This window comes from Ursus arctos, unplaced genomic scaffold (genome assembly GCF_023065955.2).
Source record: "Ursus arctos isolate Adak ecotype North America unplaced genomic scaffold, UrsArc2.0 scaffold_33, whole genome shotgun sequence".
NCBI classification, from domain to species: Eukaryota; Metazoa; Chordata; class Mammalia; order Carnivora; family Ursidae; genus Ursus; species Ursus arctos.
The window spans coordinates 26,048,598-26,068,117 of NW_026623019.1; the positions used below are offsets into that span (position 1 = coordinate 26,048,598).

Below are 19,520 nucleotides of genomic sequence, written 5' to 3' on the forward strand. Positions count from 1 at the left end.
TTAATTTTAGTCATTCCAGGAAGCGGGGAGTGCTATCTCATTGTAATTTTAACTGGTATTTCCATTATTACAATGATGTTGAGCATCTTTTCTCGTGCTTATTTGTCAACGTATGTCTTCCTCTGTGAAGTGTCTATGCAAATCTTTTGCCCATTTTTTTTCTTCTGCCCATTTTAAAAATTTAGTTGGTTGCGTTCTTACCCAATTTTGAAAGTTCTTTATACATTATGCATACAAGCTTTTTGTCACATATATGATCTGCAAATATTTTCTCCCAGAGTGTGGTTTGTCCTTTCTCTTAACAGTCTCTTTTGAAGAGTTGAAATTTCTAATTTTAATGAAGTTCTGTTGACCAATTTTTTTATGGATTATGTTTCAATGTCATATCTAAGAAAATCTTTGCCTAGCCTAAGCTCACAAAATTTTCTCCTATGTTTTCCTCTGCATGTTTTACAGTTTTAGGTTTGCCTTTAGGCCTGTTATAGTTTGAGTGAGTTTTTCTATGTGGTGCAAGGTATAGATTCAAGTTGAATTTTTGGCATGTGGAAATCCAGCAGTTCGGCACCTTCCTTTCTCTACTGAATTGCCTTGGCAACTTTGTCAAAAATCAATTGTCCGTATGTGTGTGCATCTCATTTCTGAACTCTGTACTCTGTTCCATTGATCTATCTGTCTGTTACATCAATGCCATATGTTTTGAATACTGTAGATTTAAAGATCTTATTTATTCTTTTATTTGAGAGAGAGAGCACAAGCAGGGGGAGGGGAGGGGCAGAAGAGGGAAGGACAGAGGGGGAGGGAGGGGCAGAGGGAGAGGGAGAAGCCAACTCCCCAGGCAGAGGGGGCTGGGAGGGGCAGTAAGGGGAGGGGCGGAGGGGGAGGGACAGAAAGGGAGGGGGAGAGGCAGAGTGAGAGGGAGAAGCAGACTCCCTGCTGAGCAGGGAGTCTGACCCTGGGGCTCGATCCCAGGACTCCAGGATCATTACCTGGGCCAAAGACAGACACTTAACTGACTGAGCCCCTCAGGCACCCCTGAATATTGTAGCTTTAAAATAAGTCTTGAAAGTCTAATCAAGTAGCGTTAGTCTCCTGACTACGTTCTTCATTTTAAAAGTTTGGGCTCTTCTAGGTTCTTGCATTTCCATATGAATTTTATCAATTTCTACAAAATCCCACAAGAATTTTACTTGGCATTGTGACCCACAAATACAGCGTATTTCTCAATTTATTTAGATATTCCTTAATTTCTGCCAGCAATGCTTTGTATTTTTCAAAGTATGTCTTACTCATCTTTTGTCAGATTTAGTCCTCAGTATTTTATAATGATGGCAGAGTAAATAGCATTTTTTTTTCAAGTTCAACCTCTGATAGTTCATTGCTAGTGTATGTAGAGAGAAAAACCGTTATGACCTTATATCTGACATCTTGTTATTTTGTCCAGCTTTTTCCAGGTATTTCAGATGGGAGGGTAAACCCAGTCCCTGTTATTATTCTCTGTTGGCTTAGAAGTCCTAAGGCTCTCTTTGAAAGTTCCTAATTAGAATGTGGATGCCTCTCTTCTCTTACATGGCTGTGTCCCTTTCTATTCCTAACACCTGACTGCCTTTTCATTATATCATAATTATTATCATTACCATTGTCATTATTAAGCTTCAAACTGCATTGACATTTCTTATTTGCTATAATTATACCCCAGAGTCAGGGTAGATGGCAGGCACTTGAGAAGGAATTTTCTTTCTTTCTTTTTTTTTTTTTAAAGATTTTATTTATCTGACAGAGAGAGAGACAGCCAGCGAGAGAGGGAACACAAGCAGGGGGAGTGGGAGAGGAAGAAGCAGGCTCCCAGCGGAGGAGCCTGATGTGGGGCTTGATCTCATAACGCCGGGATCACGTCCTGAGTCAAAGGCAGACGCTTAATCGCTGTGCCACCCAGGTGCCCGGAGAAGGAATTTTCTGACCTGGAAAGAGGCTTGCTTGATTTTCTATCGTTTTAATTCTCCTCTTACTAAAAATTCCTGTAGGGTAGTTTTTCTCAAACTCTGGTGCGCATCAGAATCATCGGAGAGCATCTTGTTAAAATACAGATTCCCAGCATTCCCTCTACTCAGCCCAAGGAAGCTGAATCCAGGAAATCTGTTCTGTATCTTTTTTTTTTAAGATTTTATTTATTTATTCGACAGAGATAGAGACAGCCAGCGAGAGAGGGAACACAAGCAGGGGGAGTGGGAGAGGAAGAAGCAGGCTCCCAGCAGAGGAGCCTGATGTGGGGCTCGATCCCACAACGCTGGGATCACGCCCTGAGCCAAAGGCAGATGCTCAACCGCTGTGCCACCCAGGCGCCCCTGTTCTGTATCTTTAAGTCCCTATGCGGGAGGTTCTGTTATATAGCAAAGTGTAGACACCTGTGTTACAGCCAAGTCTGGGGAACCACCCAGTTCGGCCCCTCGGAAAATCCCTAAGCTGTAAAACCTGTCTCCTCAGTGTTTCTATTCTTCATTTCTCTTCTCTACTCCGGGTCTTAGGTTCTGTACATCTCTCCGTAGCAAAGCAGACTTCAGCAAATTATTTTCAAGTGTTGTTCTAGGGATTATCATATTGGCATGCTTTCTCATACTTCCTTCCAAGAGAAATTGCACAGTCGACAGCCAGTCCTTCCTGGGAGGCCCTGTAATCCTGCCTCACCCCCGTCCCCCAGCAGCCACAGCCTCCTGGTTCAGGGTCAAGTCAACTGGAGCCGCGGCTGGAGCGGTAAGAGCGGTGTATACGCTGGGCCAGTACGATTCCTGCATTCCCTGCCCAAATGTCAAGAATGGGTAAATCCCCAGAGAGGGCAATCAGATGGTGGTTGCCAGGGGCTGTGGGGAGAGGGGATGGAGTGTGGCTGCTTAGGGTTATGGGGTCTCTTTTGGGACAATGAAATGTTTTGGAACTAGAGAGAGGTGGTGGGTGCACATTGTAAGTGTACTAAATGCCACTGAATTGTTCACTTTCAAATAGTGAATTTCCACTAGAGAACAAAAGTCTGAGAAGTGAGTGCTGCAGTGACGTGAGGCCCTCAGAGCCCCCAGAAGATCATGTTCCTCGGGAGATCCTAGGGGACACACCTTTTGTGTCAGGAATGGGCTGGTGAGGGGACACCAACATCACTCGAAGTTCTACGTGGTCACTGCTGCAGGCAGGACTAATGGTAGAGAGAGTCGCAGAGCTCGGCTCTCTGAGAGCAGTGGGGGTTGCCTCGCAGACTGGATGCAGGAAGTCAAAAGGCAGGCCCCAGGTAGATGGAAGAGGGAATTCTCTTTCTGTGTCTTCTTTTCCTTGGCCTGGATTTTGAAGAGTTGGCCTACTTAATGACATCCCCAAATGACAAGGGAAATGGTCCCAGCCATGTCGTGGCAAGCCAGCAGCTCAGCCCAGAGGCTTCCCTGTGAGGCAGTAGGTCCCAAATGTGGGTGTATGTCCGAATCTCCTGGAAGCTTTAAAATATTACAAGTGCCCCACGGCTTCGCCCCCAGGAAAGTTCCATTTCAGAGGGTAGAGGAGAGGAAGGGCAGGTGGGAATCGAATTTTCAAACACCAATCCAGGGAATTCTAAGGCACACTAACCAGATGAGGGCAACTGTGATAGGGAATCCGCTGGTGCTACTGAAGATGAGTAAAACATAGACCAGCACGAAGAGAGTCCTGGGTGGTGAGGGGCACCAATGCAGAGCCACAATAGAGGGTTTGGATTTTATCCTATTTGCAAAAGAAGGCATTGGAGCATTATAGTTCGCAAGTGATAGGATCTGACACGCACTTCAAAAGTTATTATCTCAGAGCAATTCAAACACCATAATACCAAAGGGGTCTTCTTATACCCTTGCAGAAGAAAATCAAATTGTAAGCTTTTAGGGTCATGCAAGGTCACTTCCCTTCCTATCTCTACCGTCTTTTGAGTTTTATCTTAAAGCAAGTGTGAGTTATTTTTCCATGGAATTAGAACACCACTGGCTTGGCAAAGGCCTCGAGAGAACATCCAGTCCAACCTGCAGACTTGTGGGCAGGTCCGTACATAAATAATCTCAGAGAGATACAAGTCCAGATCACATGCCAATGCTGACCCTGAGAACCCGTTCCCATCTTCTCTGGTGTGACAAGACACTCACCACCAAGGATGAGGGGCTTGATAATATTCTGGTTGTTCTAAAGACATTAAACAACAAGAACTACAGGAAACTGAAAAGGTGTGGGGTACCTTTGGATGCTCAGAATGTGGTTTCCTTATATCCCCCCTCTGACGATTCCAATCTACCATTTGACTTTTTCCATCAAATGCATCAATTCCATTTGTGTCCAGTCCTCAAATGTTGATAGAGCACCTTGTAACTGCATGACACTCTGCAGGACACAGGGGACTCACTGACACCTACGACAGGGTCCTAAAAGGAAAACTTAGACCTCTTAAAAATCGCATTAAAGCTGGGGCGCCTGGATGGCACAGCGGTTAAGCGTCTGCCTTCGGCTCAGGGCGTGATCCCGGCGTTATGGGATTGAGCCCCACATCAGGCTCCTCCGCTATGAGCCTGCTTCTTCCTCTCCCACTCCCCCTGCTTGTGTTCCCTCTCTCACTGGCTGTCTCTGTCGAATAAATAAATAAAATCTTTAAAAAAAAAGTCGCATTAAAGCTAACTTACAAGCATGAAAGCACGATCGCAGTATATTGCTAAGTGAAAATAGTAATATGCTATCTGACACCATTTTTGTAAAACCCAAAAACAGAAAGAGAGAGAAGGACTGGAATAATTTTCAAGTTACGAGTTTTTTTTTTTAAGATTTTATTTATTTACTCTAGAAAGAGAGAGCAAGCGAGAGAGAGCACGAGTGGGGGACAGGGGCAGAAGGAGAAGGAGAAGCAGACTCCCCGCTGAGCAGGGAGCCCCACGTAGGGATCGATGCCAGGACCCCAGGACAATGACCTAAGCCAAAGGCAGACACTTAACCTACTGAGCCACCCAGGCGCCCCTCAAGTTACAAGTTTAAATGAAAAACAAATAATAAAAGGTACAACAGTATGCACAGAGTTCTTCGATTTATGTTTAAAGAACAGTATATGTAAGTGATTGGAAAAATCGTATCACAGGACTTCTAGTTCAAATCACTTGCTGTTATAAGAAAAGGCAACCTAATAAGGAGAGAACAAAACAAAAAAATAATAAAATAAAATAAAATAAAATAAAATAAAATAAAATAAAATAAAATAAAATAAAATAAAATAAAATAAGGAAGTCTCTTTGTGGAGGAGAAAAAAAACATTGGGACAAATCTGCCAAGGTCCATATCAATCTGATCTTCTCAGACGTTTTCAAATACCCTCCCGGTAGTTCTGCTGTCTGGACACATATCGACACATGCCGGTAATGGGAGCATATTAGAGCAATAGTACTCTGAGGAATCCGTCCGGCTTTTAAATGTGGTTCCATTATGGGATTACGCGGCGCCTCCAAGTCCAATAGCCACGTACAGAGGATAGGAGACGTGACCCAGGGAACCGGAGCAAAATGACAAAGGAGACCATTCGGGCTCTATGACAGCAAATAACATTTTCTTCTTCCAATGAGCCACAGAGCCTTTTTAAAAAACAAATGGAATAAAGATGTGGGCGAGAAGGACCCCTCCCTGGGATAAACAGATGGGGAGGAAGAAAGTAGAAAGCAGGTGAATTGCCAAAGAAAAGGCAGGAAAGTGAAAAACATCAAAATTTCAGAGTTAATTATACGCCACTGCTCAAGAAATGAGAGATAAGAAGCCAGAAAAACACTAATTTAGGGAAGGTTGAACAAACAATTCTTTTCCCAGTGGCAAAGAAAGGGAGAAGCAAGCATCTTAAACGCCGGCAATTATGCAGATGGCGGAAAGAAGGAGGATGAAATTTCATTGACGATGCAAGCCTACATAATAAGGGAGAGGATTAGGGAGACAATAGCCGTGTGAAGTGTTTACAGTGTGCAGTGCACCAACAGCTCAGCGAGCACTTAGGACGCATTATCTGAGTTGTGAAAAATTACCCTCAGAAATCACGGAAATTAATCAAGAAGTTAAACATTTATTAAAAACAAGATTAGACGTTACAGGAGAAAGGTCGGGTCTGAAGGGTCAGAGAAAGCTGCGTCAGCTCATTGCTGCACCACCCACCCAGTGCATGTGTTTGACTTGGAGCAGGAGGTCCAGATGCAAGTGGCGCGTCGGGAGGCCCCATCCTCTTTGGGGGCCGCACGTCTGCACGCAGGGAAATAGCCGGCGGTGTCTGCTGTTCTTGCAAAAAGCGGATGATGCAACTATCGAACAAGGAGGACCCCTGACCCCTCCATGACGTTGGTGCCCAGGGAAGGGAAGCCAGCCTTTGTGTCCAGGTACCTGCTTGGCTTGAATATCGGACAACATTCAAAAGTGAACCCAGCCCCTCTCAGCACCCAGTTGCCAAGGTGTAGACTCCGATGGCCGGGTGAATGGAGCACTTTGCTGTGGGGGGCAGAACTTTGCCTCCCATCGTTTTTGTCAGAAACGTCAAGCAAACAGGAAAGATCACTGGACTAGACAAGGGAGAGGCTGACGTGTTTCTCGGCACAGCGCCAGAAATGAAGGATGTTGCAGGAATATGCCCAGAGCCATTTTGGGGGCGAAGGTGAGGAAGAGGGTTTTTCTCGATGGCTAATGGGTTTGTACCAGACACCTCTCTGTGTGTGAGTCCTTTTCACACCAAGAGTAAAATCCAGCTAGTGTCAGATCCTCACAAACTTTCGTGAAAATATGAATGGCACAGAATCCTCAAGTAGTCAAGAGAGAGAAACAAAGAGCAAAAGCTCCTGTCCTCCTCCCTTGGTCTGATTTATTTTCTTGTGGGTACGCAGGACTGGCTCCCTTCCCTAGAACTCCATGAATTAAAACATGTATACAAATTTTACATGACCAAAATTTTCACCAGATTTCACCAAAAATTTTATACGTCTTAATTCATGGAGTTCTAGGGAAGGGAGTCAGTCCTGTGTACCCACAAGAAAATAAACTAGACCAAAGGAGGAGGACAGGGATTTTCACCAGGAATAAGATTAAAAAGGGGGAAAAAAAGTTTGAAATAAATTTTCTCTAAATGATGAACTTCAAACCTTTATATGGGCTTTAATGCATAGCCCCTTCTGGACCAAATGTTCCATATGAATAAATGCATGCTATCTCGTGACAAAGCAGAAAGCACTCAGCATCAGAAATGTCTCAGACAAATGTTAGGAAGAAAACATAAACTGTTCCTCTCCTCAGGAACTCTTGCTGAGTCAGCCGCATTCGTTCTTTCAGCAAGCACCCTAATTTCAAATTGAATGAAACCTCCAGCATTTGTCCCGATGCCTAGAGTTTTGAGGTATGACAGCGATTATATTCCAGTATCCTGCAGTTCCAGGCAGTTCAGCTGATGACATAATATAAATTCCAAAATAAGAAAACGTTCTGAAAAATAGTTGTGTTTCAAATACTGTGCATTAGTATTCAGAGAGAAAAGGGAAAAATGGCTTTTCGCTGAGCTCTTCCTGAACATGATTAATTGTAAATTTATGCCTCGCACTTAGGAGAGTGAAATGTATCAGTCAGCAGCAGAAAACAGAAGTGCCCTAGGCTCTTAAAGCACAAAAGGATGTAATCGTATGTGAGTTATGTGCTGATTGAGTTATGTGCTTACAAAATCATCCAAGGTTGGAGGGATGGCTGTCCAGGGGCTGTTTGTCGTCTGCCATCAGAAAGCTGGGGAATCGAGAAGCTGCCCAGGAACGATTGCCTTCTGGGGTACCTTCGATGCAGGTCAGGGATCAGAAAGCCTCGTGGTCTCAACTGTTCCCGCAGAACCACATCTCTTGTCCCACGTCGGTGCTGGCGAAAGTGAGCATGCTTTCATGCCTCTTGACTCCAGGTGGCTGTGCGGCAGACAGTCTCACCTCTGTCCCCAAGTTTGCCGCAGAAAGAGCGGAAACATGTTTTGTGCTGATTTCCACCTTCCGACGTCTTAGCAGCACGTCTAAATCAAAGTAACGCAAATCATATCCAGAACCCAACCGTGGGAGTCTGGAAAGGAGCCTTCTTACTTCAAAGGAGGTGCAGAAAGGCACCCCAGGAGCAGCTGGAAACGACGGCGAGGACAGCCACCCTCGCATTACACGTGGCGTGGAGCAGGACTGGCCCGGAAGCTGAAGAGTCAAATGGGGTCACCGACTCTGCCCTGCCAGTAGCTGCGTGACTGCCGTGAAAGCTCTTGGTTCCCTCACGTGCAAAGCAAGGAGGCTGGACTACACCCTAAGACACCTGTCAGTTCTTGAAGTAAAAAGGCACTTCTGTAAATAGGATGAGGAGAGGCCATCTCCTGTCACCAACCGCCTGCCCTTACTTCCCAAACGGAGCATTGTTTTGTCTTGGTGGTTCTTGTCCTTTCTTGGAAGCTAATAGTGGCCGCTGGAGCTGAGCTGTTTTCTGTTTAGAGGATTCCTCTAGAAGCCGTCCAACACAGCCCACCTTGGAACTTTACAGTACAGTGGAGTTGGGTGTCATTAGTAGTAGGAATAGAGCAGGAGCAAAAACGGTGGCAGAGCTGAAGTTCTCTGATGCCCTGTCTGAATTTCTGAGAGTCCCTAGAGAGCCCCTACCGTCAGCCAATATTCCTCGAGTCACTTTTGTGGACAGAACTGAGCTGGAAGACCCGTTTCATGGCCCGTAAGTGCTGCCCTGGGCTTAGACACAGCCTGGGAACACCCCTTCTTCTTAGGAGACTCTCGGAGCCGTGCTTCTCAGAGCCCCAGGATCTTGGTGAAAATGCCGATCCTGAGTCAGTGGGTGTGACGAGGGGTCTGAGATCTGCACGTCTGACAAACTCAGGCAGCCGCTGCTTCGTAGACCGCACTCGGAGTAGCAAGGTCTGCACTCGCACGCACCGTGCTCTCACCCAGCTTCACCCCAAATGGGGTTGAGTTAAATGCAAATAACGGTCACAGAAAGTCATAAATTGAGGATTATGTGAAGAACCCTGAAGATAAGTGTCCGAGGGATTTTTTTGCCCACTAAATATTAAGTTCCGATGCTGGCGTAAGCACCATACGACAGGTTGCTCGGAGACACATATCCCAAGGGGTCTGGTCTACACAGTTTCTCCCCTTCCTGTATCATCCCTATTTCCTTGCCCATCCGTTCTTCTGAAGCTAGCTTTCTGGGTTTGGGCCTCGGTTTCCTCATCTATAAAATGGGGATAGGAATATCTATCTATAGGACTGGTCAGAGGAATAAGAGAGATGCTGCTTGCCGAGAGCACTTGGTGTTATTACTAGAAGCTTTGAATGTTGTTTCCTCATCATTACTGGCATCGTTGCCTCAATCTGCTTCACCTTGGCCCCTCTACTCTCTCAGTATAAAGAAAGATACTAGGGTTGTCCGGGTGGCTCAGTTGGTTGAGCTTCTGACTCTTGATTTCAGCTCAAGTCATGATCTCAGGATCATGAGATCCAGCCCTGCATCGAGCTCCGCACTCAGCGTGGAGTCTGCTTGAGATTCTTTCCCTCTCCTTGTGCCCATCCCCCTGCTCATGCACTCTCTCTCTCTCTAACAAATAAATAAGTAAGTAAATAAATAAATAAATAAATAAATAAATAAATAAATAAAATCTTAAAAAGGAAGGAGGGGAGGGAGGCAGGGAGGAAGGGAGACACTACTCACAGTCGAGTCCCTCCTTCTCACAGCATGGAAAATCTGCCATTCACTCTGAAGGGTAAGGAGGAATATTGAATAGTATGAGACAGAGAATTATAAAAATTTGACAATTTTATACCAAAGTGGTACCTGTGCATTTATAGAACTGCTTGGCACAATAAGTTATGGCAAGAAAAACAGAAAAAAAGCAAGTAACAAAAAAGAAGAAATTGAGCAAATAATCAAAAAGGAGGCATAAATTAAGAATGTTTATGGCAGCTTTGTATCTAATGACAAAGAAATTAGAAACAACCTAAATGCCCAGCGTTCTAGATACAGGTGTGAAAATACAGCACATCTCTACGTAGAATATTGTGTAGCATTTACTGTTTTATTTAGATGTTAGTGGCATGAAAATAGCTTAAGCCATGATGTTTGGAGTAAAAAGAAAATCAGGCTACAAACTGGTAGATTAAAATATACAGAGAAAAGGGCAGGAAGTAAACATGCCGAGTGACTGTGGTTTTGCTTCTTTCTTGGTACTCTTCATGCTTCCCAAGCCCTCAGTAGCGACCGTGTATTATGAGCACAAACTATGGAGCCAGATTTGCCACCTACCAGCGGGGCTAGTCACTGCACACAGTCTCCGCGTCTCCGTGTCATCGTCGGTCAAATGGGGATAGTAATTTGGTGAGGATGAAATGAATGAACATCTATGAAGTGCTTCGAGCAGTGCCTTACGCAAAATAAGCGCTTTGCAAGTATTAGCTCTTGGTATTTTCATTGTTGCTCCTATCATCAGAAGAAAATTAGTGAAAACTGTGAAAACTATCAAGGATTAGAGAAAAGCATTTATAAATGTTAGCATATCTGTTTTAAATACATTATTTATATTAAACTAATTTTAGATTTATAGAAAAGTTGCAAAGAGTTCAGAAAGACCCCATATATCTCTCACCCAATTTCTTCGATGCTTAACGTTTCACATTACTGTAGTGTATATGCATCAAAACCGGGAGAGTATCATTGGTAGGTTACTATTAACTAAACCCTAGCTTTTATTTGAAATTCACCTGTTTTTCCATTTATGTACTTTTTCTCTTCCAGGGATAAAATTTTTGAATGCTAACTAACGTGGTTGGGTTGTTTTTTTTTTTAAGATTTTATTTATTTATTCGACAGAGATAGAGACAGCCAGCGAGAGAGGGAACACAAGCAGGGGGAGTGGAAGAGGGAGAAGCAGGCTCATAGTGGAGGAGCCTGATGTGGGGCTCGATCCCACAACGCCGGGATCACGCCCTGAGCCGAAGGCAGACGCTTAACCACTGTGCCACCCAGGAGCCCCAGTTGGGTTGTTTTTAACTGGGAAGCATACATAAAAGTTTTGTAAAACAAAAATGCACTGTTTAAAAGAAACAAGAAATAGGGGCGCCTGGGTGGCTCAGCGGTTGAGCGTCTGCCTTCGGCTCAGGGCGTGATCCCGGTGTTATGGGATCGAGCCCCACATCAGGCTCTTCCGCTGTGAGCCTGCTTCTTCCTCTCCCACTCCCCCTGCTTGTGTTCCCTCTCTCGCTGGCTGTCTCTATCTCTGTCGAATAAATAAATAAAATCTTTAAAAAAAAAAAAAAAGAAACAAGAAATAGAACATCACTAGAACCTTAGTACCTCACTTGGTATCCTTTCCCATCATATTTCCCATCTACCTTTCTACCCTGGAGATAATTATCACTCTGACTTTTATGGCAATCATATCCTCACTTTCCTTTATAGTGCTGCCACCCAACTATGAATATCCCAATAAAGTAGTCTTGCTTCTTTTTGAGCGTTACATACACGAAGTCATATTGTATATATTCTTTTATTCAATATTATTTTGTTATTGTGTTTTGTGTGTGTTTATGGCTCATCCAGTTCCATTGCTACGTAGTATTCCACTGTGTTTTTTTTGTTATTTCCTCCTGCTCCCTATCCTTTCCTGAACAAATAGACCTTCTGCTTCCATGCCCTAAGGATGGCAGTAGAACAGCAGAAAATCAGATTAAAATGCTTCTTAAAAAAGTATTATTTCAAAAGCCCAGATCTTGAAAGATTTAAAGTTTAAACAATAGATTTACTATAGGATTTCTTTGCCTCTACCACATAGACATTTTAGTCCAGACAGTTCTTTGTTGTGGGAGCTGTCCTGTGTTTTGTAAACTGTTCAGCAACATCTCTGGTCTCTCTCTACTAGATGCCAGTAGCACTTGCTTCATCTCCAGTTGTGACAAGAAAGAAAAATGTCATCAGACATTGCCAAACATCCCTGAGACACAGAGTTGAACCAACTGAGAACCATCAATTTAGAAGACCAAAGTGACAGCCCATGTAAACTTGAATCACATGAAAATTCTCTGAATTGGAAATGAAGAGAGTGAGAAAGGAACACAGAGACATAGAATGAGATGTCTGCGAGATGGGCTCCATAGATGGTCCTAATCTATGACCAAATCTGGGGGTGCAGGGTCAAATGACAAAACTCCATGTTGACTGGGGATTCCCAACAGAAGAGATTCACACCCCCTGTGCCCAGAAGAGCCCAGGGTACAGGGTTCTCCTGTTGCCCATCAGGACAGGGGAGCAATGTTATGTTTAGGGAGACAGATCTAAGACAGACTCAACAGAGTCGGCAACCCAGAGAAACTTGGGAGCTACTGAATGCTTTGTGAATACCCAAGGGCTATAACAAGGCAGCACAGAGAGCCAGAGATCTGAGAAGTCCAGCAGCTTGGGCCAGGAAGAACATAGCAGTGATCTGCGTGCCTCAAGTGCTAAACAACTGATGAAAACAAGAGCGAAGATGGCACCGAGGACCAGCCACTGCTCTCCCCTATTGCTAACTTGATTCTGTATGAGCCCCCTAAGAAATTAGGCACAAGTCCAGGAAATATAGGCCAGATTCAAATCGATAATTATGATTCCATGGCTTGGCAAAATAGAAACTTAAAAGGAAATTATTGTTTAAAAATAAAGTAAATCCAGGGGCTCCTGAGTGGCTTAGTCGGTTAGATGCCTGACTCTTGATTTCAGCTCAGGTCATGATCTCAGGGTCGTGAGATTGAGCCCTGCATTGGGCTTTATGCTGAGCATGGAGCCTACTTAAGATTCTCTCTCTCTTTTCCTCTGTCCCTCCTGTCCCATGTGTGCTCTCTCTCTTTCTAATAAGAAAGAAAGAAAGAGAGAAAGAGAAAGAAAGAAAGAAAGAAAGAAAGAAAGAAAGAAAGAAAGAAAGAGAGAAAGAGAGAAAGAAAGAGAAAGAAAGAAAGAAAAAAGAAAGAAAGAAAGAAAGAAAGAAAGGAAGAAAGAAAGAAAGAAAGAAAGAAAGAAAGAAAGAAAGAAAGAAGAAGGAAGAAAGGAAGAAAGAAAGAAAATCCAGACCAATTAAGAAAAAGAAATAAAGACATCTACATTGGTAAAGAAGAAGCAAAACCATCCGTATTCACAGATTACATGATATTGCATATAGAAAATCCTAAGGAGCACACACACACAACCTAGTAGCACTAATAAACAAATATATCAAGATTGCAGGATACAGGATCAATATACAAAAATCAATTGTATTTCTAAGCACCAGTAATGAACTACCCAAAAATTAAGAAAATAATTCCACTTATAACAGTACCACAAAGAGTAAGACATTTGAGAATAAGTTTAACAAAAGAAATGTAATACTTGTATACTGAAAACCATAAAATATTGTTAAAGAAATTAAAGCAGACCTAAATAAATAGAAAGACAGGCTATGTTCATAGATCAGAAGACTTGATATTGTTTCAATGGCTGTTTTTTTCAAAGTGTTCTACAGAGTCAACTCAATTCCTATCAAAACCTCAGCTTCCCTTTTTGCAGAAAGTGAAAAGTTGATCCTAAAATTTATGTAGAAATGCAAGAGATCCAAAATAGCCAAAACAAGCCTGAGAAAGAACAAAGTAGAGGAACTCGCGCTTCCACTCTGAAGCTACAGCAAGCAATGCAACATAAAACGGGCATGAGGATAGATGCATGATCAATATAATAGACTTGAGAGTCCAAAAATAAACCATGCATTTATTTCCAACTGGTTTCCGACAAATGACAATTAAATTCAATAAGGAAAGAATAATTTTTTCAACAAATGATGGTGGGACAACAAGATACCCACATGCAAAAGAATGAAGTTTGTCCCCTACCTCACATCACATATGAAAACTGATTCAAAATGGATGGAAGACCTAAATATAAGAGCCAAAACTATAAAACTCTTGGAAAACGTAAGCGTAAATCTTCATGATCTTAAATTAGGCAATAGTTTCTTAGCTATCACACCAAAACACAAGCAATTTTTAAAAAAAAATGACAAATTTGACTTCATCAAAATTTTAATGCTTTTTTGCTGTAAAGGACACTACTTAAAAAGTAAAAATATAATGCACAGAATAGGAGAAAATATTTGCAAATCATATATTTGATAAGGGCCTTGTATCAAGAGTATATAAAGAATTCCTACAACTCAATAGTAACAAGGTAAATACCCCACACACACAAATAGGCAGAGGATTTGGAAGACATTTCACCAAAGAAGACATACAAATGAGCAATAAGTACAAGAAAAGACGCTCAACATCATTAGTCACTGGGGAAATTGACAATAATAAGAGTTGACAAGGTCGTGGAGAACCTGGAACCCTCATACACTACCGGAGGGTTTGTAAAGTGTACAGCCACTTTGGAAAACGGTATGACAGTTACTCAAAAAGTTAAACCGAGTTACCATATGACCCAGTAATTCCAGTCCTAGGTATACATCCAAAAGAATTGAAAACATCTATCCACTTAAAAACTTGTACACAAATGCTCATTGCAGCTTTGTTTTAACTAGCTGAAGAGTACAAACCATCCAAATGTCCATAAATTGATGAATGGAGAAACAAATGTGATGTATCTATGTAATGAAATATTATTCAGCAATAAAAAGGAATGAATACTGATTTATGTAACAATAGGGAGAATGCTTGAAAACTGTGCTAAGTGAAAGAAGCCAGTCACTCACTAAAGGTCACATATTGTGTGATTCCATTTAAATGGAATGTCTGGAATAGGCAAATCCATAAAGAGAGAAAATGATTAATAGTTGCCAGGTGCTAGAGAAAATGGAGTGACTCCTAATGAGTATGAGACCTTTCTTTGGGGTGATGAAAATGTTCAGAAATTAAATAGTGGTAGTAGTTGTACAACTTTGTGAATATATTAAAAACCTCTGAATGGTACACTTTAAGAGAGTGAATTTTATTGTATGTGAATTGTATTTCAATTATTCTTCCAAAAATGTTTCTCAAATTAAGCACTAACAGTAAATAAGCCACAAAAGCAAAAAATTAATTGTGTTCTATTTCTTGCAGACCTGAGTTTGTAGCCTGAATACCATACTTGCTACAACTATTTGAGACATCCCCTGTTTTAATTTTTAAATTTGCTCTCTCAATGGTCTTAGCAGCATTGTGCATTCCCAAGGTTTGTGTGTTGACCCCTGTCTCCCCATCCATCTCCATCTCTGGGGTCCCCTAGATCATGCCAGAAGCACCTTGTTGATGCTGTGTGCCATGAGATTTGTGGATTGTGGTATTTTATATAAATATGAACTCTCTATTTGTAACCCTCTTTCTGACAAAGAGCAACCCTTCACTTGCTCATTTCTCTGCAAGGATTCCTAAATCTGTGTTTCCATCCCTGACCTTGGGGTCTTCAACTGCCCACAGGAGCATTCATAGTTAGCTACTCTTCTGTCACGTTCTCTATCCACCCAGATACTTCATACTTCACAAAACCACGTGGTGAACAGAGCTTCTCTTCCCTCTCTCTGTCACTATTAACAGCCTATATTTCCACTTCGATGGAAGTTTAGTAGGTACTCTCACACAACCTCACTTCACTCCCACAAGACCTTTGTGAGGTTGCTCTTGCTATTTTCCATTTTACACACACATTTGAGTCTTTGAGACTCCAAGAGGTGAAGGATGTGGCAGAGCCAGGACTCAAACCCAGGTCTAAAAGGTCTAAGCCTCTGAGGAAACATTGTGTCCTCCATTTCTCCTATTTCTCCACAGTCATCAAGGTGCAGGCTGTGTGAGCCAAGGACTGAGCTGTTGGAAAGTTTAGCATCGATAAGGCTCTTCTGCTGATTCTTCCTTCATAACATTTCACCAGGTGGCCCTCTCCATGCCCACTTCCACTGCTAGATGGTTCTCAGGTTCCATCATCATTGGGAGGGCCTGTTAAAACAGAGATTGCCGGGCCCTATCCCTGGCGTTTCCGATTCAGCAGGACTGGGGTACAGCCTGAGAACTGGCATTTCTAACCATGGCTGGCCTGCATTGCCTACTCCAGTCCATCCTGCACACCACCGTTCTATCGATTGGCCATCTTGTCTTTCTTCCAACTGGACCATGAGTCTGAGGAATGAGGCTCACCCCTCCTTGTATTCCTTCTGCCTCACCCGTCGCCCCACACAGGCCTAGCATGCTCCTCCCAGTCTCACCTGAGCCCTCATCCTGAATTCAAATCCCTGCCTGTGGCTAATACCTGGAACTTGGACAGTCATTCAGCCTTTTCAAAGGCAGTTTCCACCTCTCTAAATGGTATGATGAGAATGCCTATATGTGGGGTTATTGAGAGCATTAAATGAGAATAATGTTGAAAGGCTCAGCACAATCAAGTGGACAGTAGGTGCTCAATATACACTATTATTATTTCCCCCTCTGCCCCTTGACCATGCCATGCACATTACCCCTCTTTGCCTTTACTCATAACTGCCCTCTAGCCTAGAATATTAGCTCCCTTCAGCCCCTTAATCTGTCTCTACTCTATGCCTCCCCTGATTTGTCCTGCCTGTGGGGGCTCTCTCTCTTAAATTTGGAGCGCTTAGCTGTCTTTGTCACTCATCAGTCCAGACTTTCAGCCTGCCTCATAACATCCTTTTCACAATTGTATTAGTTAATTGTCGCATATCTGCAACTAGACTGTCAGAAGTTCATGCAATGCTTGCATATTAATGTCCGTAGCCCCAACCCGAATCTCAAGGAGTATTTGCTGAATGAGAAGTTCTGTTCTTAACGGACTCCACAGAGAATTAAGGTAATGAGTTGCACGCCATATAAAGGAGTAACAAGGAACATGAGAATACCGATTTTTAAATGTCTTGGCTTCGGGGTTTAATTTGGCTGTGTTAGCACTGGATCTCTTTTCATCAGGGCTTGGAATATTTTTTTCTTAAATGTGAGTTTCTTGGCTAAAATGCAGTGGGTTGCCACTCTGTAGTGAAACTTGTAACCATTCAAAATAAGCGAATACCATGTGGGCGAAGTCAAGAGCCAGCTCCAGGAACTTTGATTCTCTTACCTCCCAGATTTAAAGGAACAGCTCTGCCCAGTCAGACACCAGATGGAGACGTAAACTTTTGCTCTTGGTCTACTTGATATTTTAAAAAAAAGGTAGAAACAAGGTGGAATAAAGATTTTCAGCATTCTCTGGATTCCTGAAATAAAGTTGAAATAGACCTTTTCCTGAGGAGCCATTATGAGCTATTGTGTTTTGGCCACTACAGAGTGGGTCTTTTCCGTCCAAAGTTATTCAATTTTTCCTTGTTATTATTCTGCAGAAACATTTTTTGGATCCCATCTTTTCCCTCCACTTCATGATAGAGTCAAAATAGCTGCACATCACCATTGGACCAGGTCCCAAGTCTGTCACCACACCCAGCTGTCTCCACTGTCTCCTTGAGGCCAGATGACTGCAAGCTCCTCACCATTTCATACGTGAATACGAGTCTCTGGTCAATGGCTGAGCACTTAGGAGGCCCCATCACCTCTTCCTTTAGCAATCATTGATTTGAGTACCTCCAACTGCTAAGGTTTTGTAGTCATTATCCTGTCTAACCTCACAAAACCTCATAAGGAGGTTGTATAATCTGCATCCGACTAGAGGACAGAAGTGAGACCCAGAAACCACCAAAGAGCTAGAAGCCACAACCCGGAAGTAATGGGCATTTGGCCATCTGGGGGTGGACACTGACACTGAGAAATGGGAGGCAGGAAGGAGTGGGCAGTGGATAGAGTCCACCTCTGCCATGGAGCTGTAACCCCTCCAGAGATGTCCCCCTTGGAGAGTGGACATGCCTGCCGTACAGTCTGCTGGTTGTCTTCGTGGGTCACTGTGACGCCATCATGTCCTCTCTTGCCTTACAGCCCCCTCTTCCCTACCCGCACTGCCCTAGGTTTGCACCTCGCAAATAAGGTATAAGCACCTCAATCCTTGCCTCAGTCTCCACTTTCTTGAGGACCTGGCTTAAGACAATTATGTTCTATTCCCAATTTACAAAATTGGATTATTGTTTTAAAATGGTTCACTGAGGCATGGATAGAAAAATGAACACAGGGGGCGCCTGGGTGGCACAGCGGTTGAGCGTCTGCCTTCGGCTCAGGGCGTTATGGGATCGAGCCCCACATCAGGCTCCTCCGCTATGAGCCTGCTTCTTCCTCTCCCACTCCCCCTGCTTGTGTTCCCTCTCTCGCTGGCTGTCTCTCTGTCAAATAAATAAATAAATAAATCTTAAAAAAAAAAAAAAGAAAAAAGAAAAATGAACACAGTAACATAAACTACAATTCAGAAAAAGCATTCCATATATACGCAGTGGGTAGGATTCTCCTGTGGATACGGAATCCGAGTCTGTATAGATCAAACAAGTGATTACTTCACATAAGAGAAAAATAAAAGTCGAGTTGAACACGTATTGTCTTCTTTGAAGCTTTGTCAAACTTTTGCTTTATTTTCACATAAAACATGCTGAGCTCTCTAGCAGAACAACCGAGTTTTTCTAGGATGACTACAAGACAATGCTTTCCAGTACGCAATTTTGTTGCTAAGGCCTAAGAGGAGACAAAAACCATAGAGACATCATTCAAACTCCCACTCCTTTTAGTAAAAACAAGTAGTTTACTTTGCTGCCAAGATTCTTATAAAACCAGTCCCAAATTTACAAATGTTATGCCAGGAGAAAAAGCAGAAAATTTTATTCACAAAATCCTGTATAAGACATTTCTGTGGACATCACGTAAAATTCAATGGCATAAAATGTGGAAAAGCCATTGCTATCATATGTGTATGAGCAGATATTTTACTTTATAGCTGGAGAAAAATGCTCACGTCCAAAGTGTGAATCAACTTTTGGCCTATACACAAGACAAGTTAGGCTGAACTACATAACACAACAAACAAACCCTGAAACCACACCTTTATAAAGTCTGAAGCAGCTGGGTGAACTCCTCCCGTATCACACCCAGGCCATGGAGAACAAGGCTCTTCCAAGAGCATTGCAGCATGGAAAGAGTTGGCAAAGATACATTGGCTCTTACATGCATTGGCCTGGAAGTGACACCGTGGGAAATGCTGGGAGGAAACAATGTGGGGACATCATAACACTGTCCCTGCCATTGTACTTCTATGAGGGAGAAGAATTAATGACTTTGTCTCTGCTAATTACCAATGAGAACCCATGCTATGGGAAAATGGTGTGTGTGTGTGTGTGTGTGTGTGTGTGTGTGTGTGTGTGTGTGTGTGTGTGATTAAATAACCTGAGCAACATCATGTGACCTGGAAGGGCAGTCATGTGATCAATACTGATGGAATGTGAGCTTTGTGTCCACAAGAGGGGGCATTGCTAGGTAAAGAAAAGAGAAATGGATAAATTCCTAGAAACATAAAACTTCCTAAAACTGAAATAGGAAGAAATAGATGATTTGAACAGACTGATT

The 19,520-nt window shown here is 42.9% G+C and overlaps 1 long non-coding RNA gene across 1 annotated transcript; it reads left to right on the forward strand.

Annotated features, from left to right (window-relative positions):
* The first annotated feature begins 6,180 nt into the window (after window positions 1-6,180).
* LOC130542371 (uncharacterized) lies at window positions 6,181-15,089 on the forward strand. The gene is made up of 2 exons (XR_008956900.1): window positions 6,181-6,661; window positions 11,927-15,089. It is a non-coding gene; the product is annotated as an uncharacterized LOC130542371 (long non-coding RNA).
* Window positions 15,090-19,520: the final 4,431 nt, after the last annotated feature.